Below are 18498 nucleotides of genomic sequence, written 5' to 3'. Positions count from 1 at the left end.
GAGGATGATGGATAGCAGTGCTGTGATTACTAAGTTATCTTGTAGAAGACTCCATCTTGGCAGAATGGAGGAGATTCTCCTGCTGGCCATGGAGCAGGGAGCTGTGAGCTGCCTTTAGGAGAGGGAAGTGGCCACCACTCTCAGCCAGCAGGAGAACTGGGACCTTGGTGCTCCAGCCTTAAGGACAGAATTCCACCAAGAACCATGGGAACTCAAAGGAGGCCCTGAGCTTCTTAGAAGAAGGCTGCCCAGACCACACCATAATCACAGCCCAATGAGACTTGATCCTGGGCTGGGCCCTACTGAGCCACATCTGAGCCTTATAGAATCTGTGAGATAGTAAGTGGGTGGGATGTTTGTTACATGGCGACAGGAACCTATGCAGACAGAGGCCACGAAGGGCCGCAGAGAAGGGGAGAAACAGATGGAGACCTTGAGGTCTCCTTGGACATAGCAGCCTAGAGACGAGGGGAGAGGAGGAACTGGAGATGGACACGTGGAGGCTGTGAGCACACATATGGGACCTAGAGCCACTTGGTCCCTGGGACAGGGACTGTGCAAAGGTGAGAAAAGGGGTTCAGACCCGGGCTTCAGTGCTCCAGAAAAATATTTTCGGTTATTTTATCTCAGTGACTTTTATGTTTTATTATATGCTTTTGTTCAACATTTAGCCTGACAGAACATTTTTTTTCTCCTTCTCTGGAACTTCAGCTCACCTTTTAATTTGCTCTGTTTGGTTTCAGTGTACAGTATGAGATATGGGTTCCTGGTGGGTGGGGAGTGGAGCTGCCTGTGAAAGTCCTCTTGCCACCACCTGCTGGGAAGGTGCTCGACCAGCCAGGAGCGGTCTGCACCCAGGGGGCTGGATCCCTTCTTCCTGAGGGCAGACAGAGATATCTTCTCAGGTCTCGGGAGCAAGCAGAGCATCTCTGTAACTCACCCTCATCCCCAGCTGCACAACTGGACAGTCAGTAGCAATCGCTGAGGTTTTCTAGGTGGGATTTGCAGACAGTTATTGCTAGTTGGGTATAGCTGCCGTATTTGTTACACACAAAAGACCAAATAGACACACAGGAAGGGAAGGTACACCCTGGGAATTCGGTAGACAGGAAAAGATGGAGACTGCAAAGATTAGAGCAGCTGACCGGAGTTTCTGGACCATTTTGTAACCTGCGTTTACTGAGATATTTGTAGCTGGAGGCTTGTCAGAGTTGACAGCAGGAGAGGAGTTGTCCTTGGAAAGCAAGAGCCCCCTTACCTGTGGGTTGTCTGTCTGTATCCCAATAATAGCTTTAGTTTGCAAATTTCTATTTCAGACTATTTATTTTTTTTACTTTTATTTATTTTTTTATTTTTCTGCAGTCCCACCTAGGGCATATGGAAATTTCCAGGCTAGGGGTGGAATCAGAGCTGCAGCTGAGGCCTACACCACATCCACAGAAACGCCAGATCCGAGCTGCCTCTACGACCTGCTCCACATCTTGCAGCAACACCAGATCCTTAACCCACTGAGCGAGGCCAGGGAGGGAACCCAAATCTTCACTGATACTAGTCAGGTTCATAACCTGCTGAGCCACAATGGGAACTCCTATTTATTCACATTTCTTAAAAATTAATGCTTGTTTCTTAGCACTTTCTCAGTCCCTCTTTTTTTTCTACACCGTGTTATCAGATGGGCTGTTAATCTAGGATCGAATGGCTGCATTCTCAAAGTAGTACTTTCTAAAAAAAGATTCCCACGGATGGTGGTATAAAATCTCTGGGGCCTGAGGTCATTATTCAAACCCTCTCTTGTTCTAGGAAGGACTCAGGCAGCAAAGTCAGAGAGTTTGAGTTTTGAGTGCTTTGCCTTCGGGCACGAGGGCGCCAGCCTGGGGCAGGCCTGCTGGCCCTGTCGCTCGGGACAGCGAGCATCTCGGCGTGTACCCCACACCTTCCAGGGCTGGGAGTCCAGCTGGGCTGCACACCTACCTGCTGGTCCTCCGCCCAGACCTGCTGGATGGCAGGTGTGCGCTGCTGGCTTCATTTGAATAGTTCATTCTTCTCCCAGTTCTCTCCCGCATCTCTTTACTCTCTTCCCCCCCACTGGAGGTTATGCTCTTTTTTGGCATTTAAGTAGTCCCCATGCCTGATCTAAAGATCAAGTTGGAGTTAATGTTCCTCAGCCCCATGGGCACAGATTCTTCTGTGTCATCTGAGCCCACGTCATGTTCTTGTCTCTTCCCTGTTCTGTGTCTAGAGCAGCATTTCTCCATCCTTTTGGAGTGGAGGGATCCCACTGGGCTCCCAGTGACAGAAGTGATGTTTTATTTTTCAGGTGCCTTGGGCCTCTGAGATCCAGCCCAGGTCAGGTGACGCCTTCCCTGGTGAGTAGAACACTTTCTTTGGCCATCTCGAGTCACACCCGGGATGTGCTCTGTTTCCAGCCGTGATCAGTTTGAACACTCGCTCATGCGCCGTATGCACCTTCAAGTCTTATGTTTCATGATCAAAGTTAACGCCGTCCCAAATCAGGAGAAACGTTTGCCACATCTAACATTACACCCCTGAATACAAGAGGTTGCTTTTTTAGTTCTTTTTTCACTCCGAAGTATGTTGCCACTGCTCATTAGAGACCAAACTCCACACTGTTTCAGTCTGGCCTCAGTCAGAGGTTGGCCCATGCTGGATGATGTTTATTTGCAAACATCCAGCCTATTGTCTGTGTTTGTAAATAAAGTTTTATTGGGACGCAGCCATACTCACACATGGATGTGTTAACTGTGGCTGCTTTCAAGCTACATCAACTGAGATGAGAGCTTTGGGGTCTGCAGAGACTAAGACACTCTCTGGCCCTTTACCAAAAAAAAAAAAAAAAAAAAATCTGTCAGGCTGTGGTCCAAAATATATAACTTTTAAACGTTTTCTTTTTAAATTTTTTTCTTTTATTTTTTTTAGGGGCACACCTGCAGAATATGGAAGTTCCCAGGCTAGGGTCAAATGAGAGCTGCAACTGCTGGCCTGCTCCACAGCCACACAGTTACACCAGATCTGAGCTGCGTCTCTGACCAAGGCCACAGCTGGCGGCAACACTGGATCCTTAACCCACTGAGTGAGGCCAGAGATTGAACCTGCATCCTCATGGATGCTAGTTGGGTTTTTAACCTGCTGAGCCACAACGGGAACTCCCAAAATATATAGCTTTTTTCAAACTGAAAATTTTCAATCATGAAATAATTTTGGAGTAATGGATCTCTCTAGCTTTCTAAAGTTCACAGGGCAAGGCCATCTACAAAATAGCCAGTGGTTTAAAATAAATGTAATTTTACGTGTTGTTACACTTTCCAGTACCATTTCATTTTCTACAGGTTATCAAAACTTATTTAACTTAAGAAGCATAATGCATGGAAATGTAAAATAAAAACATCAGATCACACTAAAAGAGAACACTGACATTTCTGTATGATCCTAACTATCAGATTGCATTTTCATAGGGCTTGATAATGTTTAAAACTAAAATCTTCGTGAAGGCATAATTCACATGTCTCCTTGAGGGCTCCCTTATAAATCGCCCAGGATGACATGTTTATAGCTGACATTGAAGGTTGCGTTTGCTTTGACTGAAATCAAATGAGAGGCTCCTTTGCATAGATTCTTATGTGTGGGCATGTCTGCAAAGGTTTCAATACTTTTCTGCTAGTTTAATTACATTTTCTTCCTAATGCATAGTTTATTCAAACGAAAGCTGCGTTTTCCAGCTTTTGGTTGCTAATGTGGGTTCCAACGTGATAAAGATGGCCCCCCATCCCCAGGGAATTGTCAGGGAAGCGGGACCCTGAGAGAATGTCCTTCCAGCACTGTCTGGTGCTTGGGGTTGTGCAGAACGCAGGCTCAGTGGAGCAGTCACTACATTTTCGATGGGAACGTTCAGCCTTTCTTTCCCATCCAGAGCTGCTAAATGAGGGTAGCAGAGGGGTTGTGTTAAATGCTGCAGAGTCTAATTACTGCTTGATTTATAGCCATGTACACATCATGGCCGAGGCCCAAGTTCACTGCCTTGAAAACACACTTGCTGGTCACGGGCTGCCCAGGGGGGTTTGCCCCCTTCTGCTGCCCCTCATCAGCTCAGCTCTCCATAGTGAGAGCACCAGGCCAGATTACGTGTCCCCTGCCCCCCAGGGAGGCCAGTGAGGGCAAGGAAAGGCTGGGCCTGCTGATAGAGTGCCTGGGGAGGGGGCTGGGAGTGTGTATGCACGCACACACATGCACACATGCATGCACACACCCATATATCCATGCACGAATATGCATGTGTGTACATACATGCACATGCCAGTACACACACACGTGTGTGAACATACACACATGCACCTTACATACATACACACATGCACGCACACACCCCTACATCCATACACAAATACGCACATGTGTACATACACACCAACACATCTGCACACACGTGCATACACATATACACATGCACCTTACATAGATACATACACAATGCACACATGCACACACACACTCTTACATCAGTGCATGAATATACACAAATATGCACGTGCATACACACACACACGTACACATACGCATATACACAGTACGTATACACATGTATGCACACACAGTGCATATATATGTACATATGCATACATATACACATATGTACACACATGCACACATATACATCATACACACATATACACACATATGTATACAGATACACAGAGACATTCACACACACACACACACACACACACACACGAGGCACATTTGGGGAGCTGAAGGCACTGTTTGGGGCAAGGCTGCTCTCCTCTGTTTCCTGGACTTTGGGGGAGTTAGACTGTAGTTCATTTTCCCAAGGATAGACCTGGAGGCTCTGCCCTTTTAATTGTTTTCATTTCTTCTACTATTATTGCAAATCAAACCTGAGGACCGATGTTTCACAACTGTTTCCGGTGGCCGGGAAGGTCAGTGCCTGGAAGCTCAGAAACGGGGAGGGAGGGGGCTTCATGGTTCAGAGGCAGGTGCTCTGTCTCTGGCCTCCCCCCGCCCCTCTCCTGAGAAGCCTCCCAGTCAGTTTCCACCCCTGTAAAGTGGTGGCAGTGGTGTCTGCTTCACAGGTTAAATAATTAATGTGCATTAGTTCGGGGTCAGGCACCTGGAAAGGGTCAAGGTCAGCCAGGCACCTGGAAAAGGTTCAAGGTTGGGGCTGGGCACCTGGAAAGGGTCAAGGAAGCCCAGCTGTCTTGGGCCATCTTGGGGGCGCCAGGCCATGGGGACAGTTTGCCCCCTGGGGACAGTGTTTTATCACTGATATGTCCTAGGATTGTCTTCGTGTGGCTTTAGGGTTGTTTTCTACACTCTCTGCACACAATGCACCTCCTTTCTAGCTACAGGGGCCCGGCTCCCACCCCCGTTTTCTGAAACTACAAAATGGCTAACAATACAGCTATTTTTATTTAAGAAGAAACCAAGTCTTAAGGAAATTAAAAATTTAGCCTAAATTCCTGTAACTCGTAAAACACTGAATAGATATTCAAACCTAAGACTGTCATTAAAGCCTCCTTTAACCTGAAGATGCTTAGTTGTGTATTTCTTTTATGGCTGATAAATAGGTCAGTCTGGAAAAAAAGACAATCGTGTAATTCTGTTCATATAAAATATGTACTAATATCTTCTGGAAAACCGCTTTATGACAAACATGAGACAAATAAAGGAAAAAATAGATCAAAGCTGACTCCCTTACCAAAAATTGATCAAAACTGAAGAAGTAAAAGTAACTTAAAAGAAAGGTGTTTTAAATGGATGTTAATAGTGGTTCACTGTTGGTGAGCTGAGAGCCTGTGGATAGAAAAAAAAATATATTCTCAGGTTCTGATAAGTTAACCTTGACAACATGACATTCAAATGAGTAAACTATAACTGTTGTTGAAATTCACATGGAATTGTATCATTTTTCTCTATGTACACATGGCATGCCACATGTAAATAAGAGATTGAAAAGATTGGAAGAAATTGAAATTAAAATAATTTCGTGAGGATGTAACATCAGTAATAAAACCTTTTTCAAAACTTTGTAGCAAGACTATACTGGTTTACTGTTTTTTATACAGTATGGGGATTTTCTTTGAGGTAAAAACTTTACAGAGCTTAGGTGTACAGTTTGGTAAGTTCTAACAAATATACGCACTGTGTATGGACCGTTTCTGTCCTCCCAGCAAATTCTCCCCTTCCACCTTCTAGTCACATCCTGCTTTTCCACCCCTGGGAAAAATCATTGGTCTGCTTTCTCTCACCTTATGTGTTTTTAAATTTATATAGATGGAATCACACAGTGAATGCCTTTTGTGTGGGTGTCTTTCATCCTATATCCTGTCTTTGAGATGCATTTTCTTGTTGTGTCACTAGCTGAGGATTATTTATTCCATGGCGTGCTTATACTGCAGTTTGTTTATCTGCTCTATTAAGAGGCACATTGGATTGTCTCCATTTGGGCATTTTGAATAAAGTTGCTATGATCCTTGCTGAATAAGTCATTTTATGAAGATCCCTCTTCCTTCAGCATGGATAATGCCCCTGAGTGGAATTGCTGGATAATAGGATCCATGTTAGATTAATTCAGACTTTCCTGTTAGTGGTGTGTGAGTTCCATTCCTTCCATCATCTTGCTAACATTTGCATTGTCTTTTGACTTTTAGAGATTTAAATGACTCTGGATTAGTGTCTTACCGTGGGTTTAATTTGTATTTCCCTCGTGAGTAGGGATATGGCCCATCTCCATATGCCTTCAGAGGTCTTTTATATATCTTTGTTTTCAAAGTGTCTGTTCAAATTTTTGCCCTTTTTTAAAGCTGGATTATTGTCCTTTTGTTAGTCATTAGCAGTTCTTTATTTTTTCTGTCTAAAAGTTCTTTTTCATGTAGGATAGATTTTCTCCCATTTAGTGGTTTGCCTTTTTATTTTCTTTGCTTTCTTGATGAGCAGAAGTTACAAGCTGTCTTAGAGACCATTTTGTCAGTTTTTTGTTTTACAGTTAGTATTTTTTGTGATTCTAGGCAATTTTTACCTACCCCACAGGTGCAAAAATATTCTCCCCTGTTTTTGTCTAGAAGCATCATAGTTTTAGTTTTTAACTCTTAGGTCTCTGATCTGTCTCAGGTTGTTATGTTTGGTGTGAGGTAGGGATCAGAGTTTATTCTTTTTTTTTTCAAACGGGTATCCAGTGGTTCCATCATCATTCGTTGAAAGGGCTTTTTCATTCTTCATTGAATGTTGGGTTCCTGTGTCAAAGATTGGTTGCATGTCTGTGGATCCCTTTCTAATCTCTGCTTCATTGATCTAACTTGTTTCTTCTTCTTTTTTTTTTCTTTGTCTTTTTAGGGCTGCACCTGAGGCATATGGAAGTTCCAACAGTGCTTTAGGACTGCTTTCTCTTGGTGGCCAGCAGATGTTGTTTTCATCCTCCCAGAAAACACACAGCCTCAGCCTTTCTAGGGAGGACAGAAATTCAGTTATTTTTCGAGCGGGAAAAAATAATAGAAAAAATTCTGTGTAGATGCTATGGCTGAAAATGAGGACATTTTAAGAAAAGTTGTAATTAAAAATCAAAAGACTTTTCTTCTCTCTCCTCCTCCCCTGGCCTGACCCAGGCTAGGTTTTGGAGCAGGAAGCACTTGCTCCTTTATGGGGGACCCTGGCTTTCACAGGAGCCTCTCAAGGGGGTGGAGTATTGATTCCCCTCACATGGACCACCTATTACCACTGATGGAGGACCAAGGCCTATAAGATTTGTTTCCCCCAGAGAAGCCAGGAGCCCCGCTCTCATATGTGGGTGAGCTGGGCCCATTGTAGATAGAATGCAATTAATCCTGAACCACCCACTTCTCCCCCACCCCCCATTTGAGGATAATGGAGCACCAGGTACTATCTTTTTAAAGCCTGGTACTGACATACATCACATATTCAAATTATTTTTGTTCTTAAGCAATACTAAAAATGGATGTGAAGATTATGCTTGCTTTTGGGAGGAAGGCGATTACAATTTCAAAAGCTTTAGTCTATAAAAGGTACAAAGACCATCATGAAACCAGGTGGGTGCCTCCCTCCACTGCCGTCGACTCCCGTGGTGCCTTTGCACTCACCTGTCAGGTGCTTCATGCTATTTTCTTCCCATGGCAGAATATGTCTGCGATATTAATGTAAAAGCCTCCTGTATAATTTAGTACCAAAAACCACTTGTGTAGGCTTGACTCAGACTTTATAATAAAAAACATTCACCCTGCGCTCTTCCACATAAGAGGAATTTCAACTCTCCTCTTCATTAGGAGACCTGCCTGCGATGGAATTAAAATAGCTCTGCCCTGAATGGGAGCACTGACTTGGCAAAGATCTGGAGCAGTCATTCAGGAGGAGTGTAATCGAATACTTGAAATTTAAATGAGCTTGTAATCTGACTTGGAAAATAAAGTAAAAGAGAAGCCCAAGAAAGTTTCCTTTAAGGTGAATTCATGTCCTTCAGATCCCTTCCAGTATCAAAGCTAATAACACACACATGAGAAAAGTAATATTCAGTGAGGCTTATCGTCTCCGTGTGCTTGTTCCCCCTGATACACTGATATGGGCCTCAGAAAGGTGCCCTGCATGGAGCGAACCCATATCTGCAGAAATGACTTTCAAATATCACCAGCGATTTACAAACTGTCTCAGTGCCCTTTGGAGGAACGACTTTTTTCTTTCTTGCGTCTGTATAGTGTACATGGTTAACCCAAGAAGGAACCTCGAATAAGTGACACAGATTTTCGTCTTTATTTAGAAGCTGTTCAGATGTTCATATTGGATTCTTTCTCCTCCAGTAACTTCTTCCTCACTCTTGAAGGACACAGTGTGTTTTCTGCCCAAATCGCTGAGTGGTAAACTTTCCAGGAGAATTACCCTTGTTCAGTGAAAAGGCTTCTCTAATTATCGGCCCTGCCTTGAATGGGATTACATGATGAAAAATGGTTTTCTTGGCTGTAAAAGAAAATATAGAAAAAGATCTCTACATGTGAAAATAGAGGCGGGAGAAATGCTGGAAATCAAGATCAGAAAACTAGTCACCATTGATGAAAATTTGACATTCAGAAAAGAAACTGGGGAGGGGGTGATTCTTTTCGGTAAGGAAAAAAAATCTTGGCTTTACACGTAAGTACGCACTTAACAGTACAGACGGAATAGAGCTCAGTTTGCTACAAGGCAAATTTCTGTTAAACAGATCCCATTTGCCCATTAATTTCTATTGTATAGCTTTAAAAATTGCTCCCTAGACATAATAAAATTACCTTTAAAATATACACATATAAATGGAGAAATATCTTTCTAACAAAACCTGGGAACCATTATCTGTTAATGATACTGAGCAATGGCTTGCAAGACTTTTTAAACCGAGAGTAAAAATAGAGGCGGTAGAAGCAGATACCCTGGAAGGTGATTGCTTCGCTTTACCTGATTTTAAGCCTGCTTCCCACTAGAATGCTAACAACCCAAGGGCTTCTGAAACTTGCCAAGTTCCCACTCAGTCTTTAATCATGCTAATGTTTCTAACTTTATATTCAAAGAATATTTTCCTCTGTTTCCATCACTTAAACTTATTGGCTTCTTTCCAAGCATTTGAGCCTGGACATATCTTTGAAGGGTGTAGGAGCACCATTAGATAAAAGGAGTGAATTATCCAGATAACCAAGGAAAGGAATATCTCAGTCGTACTTAGCAGCCAGAACTTGCCTCAGTGCCAACAGAGGCTCTGATGCCTCAAAATCATCAGCAGATTGACTGACAATCCGGGCTGAACTTTCAGTTCCCACCCTGATGGTTTGACTTACCGCCAGAATGATTAGCACATCAGAATCACGTTTGCTGAGGCTGCAACTTACTCGCTGGTTAGTTAGTGGAGCTGCAGCATGTCAGGTGCCTAGAGGCCAGAGCCGATGGCCAGGAACCTACACGCCTGAAACTTTAGAATGGTCACTTGTTCAAAACTTGCTACCCATAGTTTTTTTTCTTTTCCTTGGATGGGAGTGGGGAAAATGCCAAGCTTTAATTAAAACTTTATGGTCAACAGTAGTCATAGCATTGTAGAAAAACACATTTCAGACAAGTTAACCAGGCGGAGATAAAATTCACCTAGAGATATTTGTGTTTAGACTTTTTCTCCATAAATAGTTATATAGATACATGCATATTTACACAGAGATAATTTTAACAAAAACAGAATCATAACATACATCGATTTGTGGCTCTCACTTAATATTCAGGTGCATTTCCATTTAATAAATACTCCTCTGTAATATCATTTGAATAGCTGCCTACTGTTCCATTAATTTTATTTTTACTTCATCATTTGTGTAATGGCTGTTGTTGAATAAGATTTTCTTTTTCTTTTCTTTTTGCTCTCTAGAGGATACTATGATAAATTCCTTACTTTTTTTCTTTTGCGCATACCCTTAATCACTTCTAATTTAGCACATGATCCCAGCTGTTTCCTTAGAATGCTTTCCCAAAGTGAGTGGTCCGAGTAAAAGTATACACACACTTGTAAAATTTTAAGGAAGTTTTTGCCATGTTGCCCCAGAAAAAAGTTTCAAAATTTTTAGATGTTATTAACAGACTCTTAACATTTCCCGTCTGGGTTGCACTCAGGGCATGATGGTTATTTATTTTTATTATCTAGTTCTTTTTCTAGAGAGGGTTAGTTTTTCTAATTACATTAATATTCTTTGGCCAGGATGTTTTCATTTTGCCAAGTGGGGAGAACTTCGATGATATTTACAAAGGCTGGGCACTCCCTAAAACTTTCTGTCTATATTAACTCATTTCATTACATGCCGTCATCATGGTGGAGATGAGAAAATTCAAGCATGAGGAAGTTAAGTAATTTACCCAAGGTTACCAGCTAGAAGATGGCTAGATTGGGATAAAAAATAATGGAGTAGAAGGTGAGAAGTACATGAAAATATTGTTCCAGCAAGATAACCTCTCCCAGGGAGTGTCCTTCAGGATATAACCTCCCAAGTTCTGATAGGACCCCTTTCAAAACAGCTATCCTTTGGCTTCTACTGACTTTACGAGTTCCAGAAAGATCTTAGATGAATATCATACCAAATTGTGTTCCGTGGTTACATAGTTGCTTGCATGAAAGCCTAATCTTTCCAAGTTAATGCTGTCAAACTTAATTAGGAACATTCATGCCGTGCATACTTGAAGTTCTTCCATGGAGCGTTTGTCTAAAATAGCAGCGTGGCTTACCCGTGCAAGATTATCCGCCTCAGTTTTGCACGGTACGTGTAGCATTCCATTCCAGAACTGGTGCTGATCCTTTACAGAACCTCTGAGAACTCTAGGAAACTTCATGTAACCGACCTGTGTAGACACTCCACTTTAGGAGACAGAGCTGAAATTTAGGACATCAATCCACTTACTGTAATTTGAGGTTTTGTAAGAATTATTCCCACAGTCAATAGAGAGAGTCTGGTCCTGGGTCCTTTTGGTGATACAGAGATTATTGATGACATAAACATGTTTATGCCAGCATTTAGAAAACACAGTAGAATTGGGGAACAGAGGGAGCTGATAAGCTCAGCACAACTTCTGCCACCGAATTCATGGCTCTTATTAGATAATAGTGTCTAAGTATTATTATATCTGATTATTAGATTGTAGAACTTATTATATGTCAGATTATTTGATAATTTTTGACCATGTCTAGTTTTATACCCATAGGTTATAGTAATTCATCTTTTATGTGTAGGGACAAACGGTAGTGAGAAGAGGTGCAAAGTAGGAATGAACTGAGTCTGGCGTCTTGAGCAGATCGGTAACAGCCCTGGGCCAGTTTCCTCATCTCTGAAATGAGAGGAGCCGTGAGCTCCTGTCCCTGACAGCATTTGGGGGCATCTCAACGCAGAAGGTGTATGCGAAGTTTCTCGTCAGTGTGAGAATTCAGTCCAGGTGTGATTGGCACTGTTCCCTCATCCCCTTCCCTGCCCTGGGAGGACCGTATCCCTATCTGAGCACAGCGTTCAGCGAATGATCGGAGCATAAATAAGTGCCGGTTAAACGTCATTAAGAGACAACTATCTTAATGAAGATTTTTTTCATCTGATTGTTTATAAGGCATGTAAGTGTGCTTTTTGCATCAAGATTTCAGTTTTTTTTAAACAAATTAATTAATTTTGGGGGAGTTCCTGTCGTGGCGCAGTGGAAACGAATCCGACTAGGAACCATGAGGTTGCGGGTTCGATCCTTGGCCTCGCTCAGTGGGTTAAGGATCTGGCATTGCCTTGAGCTGTGGTGTAGGTCACAGACGTGGCTCTGATCTGGCATTGCTATGGCTGTGGTGTAGGCTAGTGGCTACAGCTCTGATTAGACCCCTAGCCTGGGAACTTCCATATGCCATGGGTGCAGCCCTCAGAACATGGAAAAAAAAAAAAATTTAGCCACACCCATGGCATGCAGAAGGTCCCAGGTCAGGGACCAAACCTGTGCGACAGCATTGACACTGGATCCTTAACCCACTGTGCCACTAGGAAACTTCAAGATTTATGGAGTAAATCTTATGTTACCCTAATCTTTCAGCCTTAGCAGCTTTTCAGGGGACAGTCCTTTTCACCCTGCCACAGGCCACCTCTTTCCTTCACCCTGTCAGCCTGGATAGAGGCCCCTCTGTGGGATCTTCTTCATTTGGGTCATGTTATGCTTGAACTTGGCAGGTTCAAGAGCTCGCCTCCAGGACAGGAATCTTTGTGCTTCTTACAAAAAGTTATCTCTGCATAAGAAGGGGGCCCGGTTTCATGTAGTGCAGGGGCTGGCTGGGTCTGTTTAGCGGTGAGGAGGTTTGGGGGCTAGCAGACCTCCGCGGCCTGCTAAGGCTGTAGGCACTTGGAATTTCCTGGGTGCTAGAGCCTAGGGGAAGGGTCAGAGGCACGGCAAAGGGACATTTTGGCTGTGTGACTCTTGAGCTCATCTCAGACATAAGAAATTCTTCTCTTCTTCCACCCTGTGACTTCTTGCTTCAAGGCCTGAGAAGGCAGTCACATCCTCAGTTAAACAGGCCCGCTGGGCTAGTCCTGGTGCAGTACTGACCCTGATAAAGTCATTTCAAAGTCCAAAGTACCGCCCTCATTGAGACTGACAAAGGGCCCCAGAGGCTGTGACCACCTGTAGCAGGAGAGTGGCCCAGGGAAATGGGGGCGGGGCCCTGGGAGACCCTCGGGCCAGGCATTGCATCCCAAGCCACTGACTTGTGCTGGCCACTGTGCCAGGGCTGTAGTCTTGGGAAGTCCCTCCCTGATGGGGTATGAGCTGCCGGCTCATCAGCTTGGAGATAGACAGGGTGTGTTTCAGGCGATCGGACAGGTCCCCAGAGCTTGTGCACCTTACCCGGAAGCAGCTGCCAGCTAGCCTCGTGACCTAGTGTCGCCTGAGCTGGAGCTGGCCTGCCACCAGATCTCTAAGTCTTTAGGTCTCATTGCCTCCTGCCCTTCGCTCTCACTTCTCCAGGTCTAGGAAATGTGAATCATTAGAAGAAAGGGCGAAGGTGTGGGCCTTTCTGAGAAGATGCTCCACGATGCACCCTGGATGATATGCCGAGCCCCACAGAGAGGCTCACGCAGCCCCTCAGCCAGGCGAGATGATGGTCCACAGGGAATGATGCACAGATTCACAGATTCACATCACTGTGCCCACCTCCCCCACCCCCGCCACTAGTTCAGGCTGTGGGGACAAGTCCTGATAAATGGGTCGGGATGAGCAGCTCAGTATCTGAAGGGGGAGGGGGCCGAGGACTACACCTGCCCACAGAGGAGCCGGACTCAGCCTCTCCCAGCCCAGCCATGGCCCAGCAGCCTCAAGCACCCATATGCCACATCCTTTTTAAAAAGAGAAAGGGAGTTCCCGTCGTGGCGCAGTGGTTGATGAGTCCGACTGGGAACCGTGGGGTTGCGGGTTCGGTCCCTGGCCTTGCTCAGTGGGTTGGGGATCCGGCGTTGCCCTGGGCTGTGGTGTAGGTTGCAGACATGGCTCGGATCCCACGTTGCTGTGGCTCTGGCATAGGCCGGTGGCTACAGCTCTGATTAGACCCCTAGCCTGGGAACCTCCATATGTCGCGGGAGCGGCCCAAGAAATAGCAAAAAGACCAAAAAATAAATAAATAAATAAATAAATAGAGAAAGGAGTTGCCATTGTGGCTCAGAAGGTTAAGAACCTGACTGGTATCCACGAGGACATGGCTTCAAGCCTGGCCTTGCTCAGCGGGTTAAGGATCTGGCGTTGCCATGAGGTGTGGTGTAGGTCACAGATGCAGCTCCATCTGTGTTGCTGTGGCTGTGGTGTAGACCGGCAGCTATAGTTCCGATTCAACCCCTAGCTTCCATGTGCCGTGGGTGAGGCCCTAAAATACAAAAAAAAAAAAAAAAAAAAAGAGAGAGAGAGAGAGCGAGAAAGAAAAAAGCAAAGAAAAGCGGATGGAATGTGTGTGTATTATGGACAGAGAAGGATGGACTCCAGACACCCAGGTGCTTTCTCACCAATTGTCCTGCACCAGTGGCCAAAAGGCACAGTCACAGCCTCATCCTTGGAAGGGGAGCCCCTCGAGTAAGCTGGGGAGCTGAGTGTTGGCATCTCTGCCCAGTTCCACATGCAGCGACTTCGCAAAGGTGGCCTGAAATGTCATGGTGAAAATGCCACGAGCTGTCTGTTCCAACACTCGCCAGCACCCCCCTCTTCACATGGGCTGGGGTCAGTGGCTCGTCCTGGACCACCCTAGACTTCTGCTCCCTCCCTCTTGCCTCAGCCGAGCTGGGGGAGGAGAGCAGGCTGGAGTTCCCCTCGACCCCACAGGAGGAACCTCAGCCCTGGTGACCTCAGAGCGGACACAGCCCCCCTGAGTCCCCTGCAGCAGGTGGAGTTTGTGAACAACCAAAACAGAGCCAGTTCTGGTTGGAATGTTCTGACCAGTCTGAAGTTATGTTGGAGCCCTGAGCTTAGACAGAACCATTTTTAGGACATGAACCTCGATTTCTTTTCGGAGAGAAGAAAGCTGTAACATTCCCGATACACATGCTCTCCTCTCTGGTCCTCTGAGGATGGAGAATCAACACAGAACTCGAGGAAACCCGTCCAGTGAGGTAGCCGTTTCTGGGTGACCGTCAGCTCCTCCTCATCCCTTGCAGCCAAAAGAAGGGGAGCTGGAAGGAATGGATTGGCCGACAGGTCTCCAGAGGCTAAGACCAAAGGCTTTCCTCCTCCTCCCAAGTGTGCTGTTTGCAGCTGGCCCCCAGCCCCTCCTCTCCAGACCTCACAGCCCTTGCTGTGGACCTTGTGGGTCCCCACCCAGCCTCCAGCCCAAAGCCTCCTCCAGCTGCAGACCGGACACCCCACCCCAACTTGAGTGCTTTCACAGCAGTTAGCCATCATCACAATGCATCACTCAGTGTACCCCCTCTTTAGAATGGAAACACCACAGAGAAGCAGGGACTCTGTCTCCTCCCAGCAGTGGCCTCAGTGTCCAGCATGGTCCTTACACAGAGTAGGTGCCGCGAACTCTTCATTGAGTGAATGCCTAATTTTTCAGAATCAGGGCTGTGATGACTGAAGTTCAAAGACAAAAGTTCTTATGCCTAAGATTACAAAAATACTGAGGCTCGGAGTTCTCATCATGGCTCAGTGGCTTAAGAATCCAACTAGTATCCATGAGAATGCAGGTTTGATCCCTGCCCTTGCTCAGAGGGTTAAGGATCTGGCATTGCTGTGAGCTGTGGCGTAGGTTGCAGGTGTGGCTCAGATCCTGCATTTGCTATGGCTGTGGCATAAACTGGCAGCTGCAGCTCCAGTTTGACCCATAGGAACTTCCATATGCTGCAGGTGCAGCCCTAAAAAAAAAAAAATTGAGGCTCACATTGAAGCATCCTAAATGTCCACTGACAGAGGAACAGATAAAGAAGATGTATGTGTATGCAATGGAATACTACTCAGCCATAAACAAGAATTAAATGATGCCATTTGCAGCAGCATGGATGGACCTAGAGATTATCATACTGAGTGAAGTAAGTCAGGCAGCAAAAGACAAACCTCATACGATAACGCTTAAATGTGAGATCTAATAAAAAATGATTCAGAAGAACATCCACAGAACAGAAATAAACACACAGATTTCAAAACCAATCTTATGGTTACCGTAGGGGAAATCGTTGGTGGGGTTGGGGGGGAGAGAGGAATTAGGAGGATGGGAAAAACATGCAGACACAACTGTATAAAACAGATAATAACAAGAACCTACTGTATAGCACAGGGAAATCTACTCAATAGTTTGTAATAACCTATATGGGGAAAAAGAATGGATACATATAACTGATTCACTTTGCTGTACACCTGGAACTAATACATCACTCTAAGCCAACTATACTCCAGTAAATTTTTGTTTCAAAAAAATCGAGGCTCCGCCAGCAGAGTAGCAATAAGATGGGCAATTAACTGTTACTCCTTTTCCCACTAATCTGTGAGCTCCTGACATGTTGAAAGATAAGACCCAAGAAAGGATCCTTGCTTCTTTTCTCTTACAAAGTGTCTGTTTAATATCTTACACAAAACAGGCATGAGACAAATTAATCAAACAGCTTTTTAAAAGTGCCCCCTTTTGGATCTAGCAGCCTGATCCATGAAGAAGACAGAGCTGCTGGCGTTTCTTAGATGAGAGCCAGCACGTGTTACCAGGCAGTATCCTGGCAGCCTCCAGGGAGCTGTGCCCTAGGCCAAATCACTGAGGCCCATTCCTCGTGGAGTTTTCGCTCCTGTAGTGGTGGTTGTGCTTTGGTGGTCCGCGTGGACGCTGCCTCGAGGTAGCGCAGGTGACAGTCATTTTAGGAAGTTTGTCTCCATTATATTTTCTCACAGTTGGTGTCTGTGTCTACATTTCTACCCAGTTTTTCACTCTTGGATGTTTAGACCATGAGTGTCTCACTTGCCCTTGGTGTTTATGGGCCGCGTCAGTCTCTTCCTGAGTTGATTTCCCGTACAGTCTGGCACACAGGGATGGAGGGACGAAGACTGCCCCTTAGTCAGCATTCTTTTCCATAGTTACGAGTTAATCCCTGGGAATAGGGTTCTTCAGAGCGAATCATGATGCCTCTTGAGCATGTCAGCTTTCTGTCAAGGTGTTCAAAGAAAAGTCAGAGCACAGCGAAACTCCAGAAAGGAGAAGTTTGCATGCTACCCTTGGATTGGAACTTGACCGGTAGAACATGCCAGTTTGGAAGAATTACAGAAAACAAGTGTAACAAATTCACAGATTCGATTAATATCGTTGAAAGACGGTTAATCTTGTAAAACACAAATGACTTCAGGGGAAAACAAATAGATACACAGGCTGCAGGGACAAAAGTTGCATTTGACTAGCTGACCTTTCTCCTCCTTTCACATAAATGTGTCATTTTAAATCTAATCAAGCTCCACATTACCGACTCTCCCCAGTTTATGTTGCACAGAAAACACTTTTTCAAATGTTCGGTAGTGTGTATTCTATATTGCACATCATTAACGAAATGCAATTATAAACCCCGCTTTCCTAAAAATTCCTTTTGGGACCAGTTTATATGATATCAGCTGAAATTAGTGACTAATACAGATCCAAAGAGAAGGAGAAATACTCTTTGTCACTACGTGAGTACCTGCAATGGTTCTGTTGATTAGTCAAGCCTGCTAGTGGCCTGTCACCATCAGTTACTTCTAGATGGTGTTTCTGACAAAGTAGTAGAAACTAGAGAAGTTTAGGTAGGTTTTTTGGTTTGGTTTGATTTGGTTTGGTCTTGAGAAATCTGCTGCCAGAAAAGACGGGAGACACTGCGGTGTTGAGAAAAGACTGCTGCTATGAATAATAGCTTAATTGAGAACTCACTCCATGCCAGGCCCCTGCTCACTAGCCGTGATGCTGCAGGGTGGTCCCCACTATGGCCTCGAAGACTCAGAGAAGTCTAGTCACTGGCCCCAGGTCACACAGGAGGGAGCAGCTAATCCTGGCACCTGGCTGTGGGAATGTGCCTCTCACCGGATTTGGCTTCAAGAACTCAATTTACCATTAATTTGAGCCATAGGCAGATTTCCTTCACTTCTCCTTTTCAGGGACTTCTGATATTCCTTTTCCACCTCCTGTACTTCTGAGTTATCGTTCACCCCTGTAGTCGAGATGATGATTTTTAACACCTTGATTAGTACATTTCCACGATGGATGGAAATTTACATGGTATTTCAAACTATATCGAGAGACTCATTAGCACTTTAGGACACATCAGTGGCAAATTGCTAATCAGGGTAAATAAAGTGAGATTTTACAGCACTGCCACTGATATCGTCCTGCTGTTGACGACGTGTTCCTCAGTGCCAGAGTCGCTTAAGTTATTTTAAATTTATTTTATTGAAGTCTAGTTGATTTACAACCCTATATTAATTCCTACTGTATAGCAAAGTGATTCAGTTACACGTTATGTG

General features: G+C 44.7%; 1 protein-coding gene across 4 annotated transcripts in view; it reads left to right on the top strand.

Annotated features, from left to right (window-relative positions):
- FAM110B (family with sequence similarity 110 member B) overlaps positions 1-18498 on the top strand; it is a 164419-nt gene that overhangs the window by 51864 nt on the left and 94057 nt on the right. For all 4 annotated transcript variants that reach the window (XR_014843790.1, XR_014843791.1, XM_013988070.3 and 1 more), the window contains exon 3: positions 2318-2366. The gene's annotated coding sequence lies outside the window, so the exon portion shown is untranslated. The remainder of the gene's footprint in view (positions 1-2317; positions 2367-18498) is intronic.

The sequence above is a fragment of the Sus scrofa genome, chromosome 4 (genome assembly GCF_054392235.1).
Source record: "Sus scrofa isolate SSC_HxYL_T2T_F1_AM1 chromosome 4, Sscrofa_HxYL_maternal_Yorkshire_Landrace_v2.0, whole genome shotgun sequence".
In the NCBI taxonomy this organism is placed as follows: domain Eukaryota; kingdom Metazoa; phylum Chordata; class Mammalia; order Artiodactyla; family Suidae; genus Sus; species Sus scrofa.
This window is presented reverse-complemented; position numbering and strand designations above follow the sequence as displayed.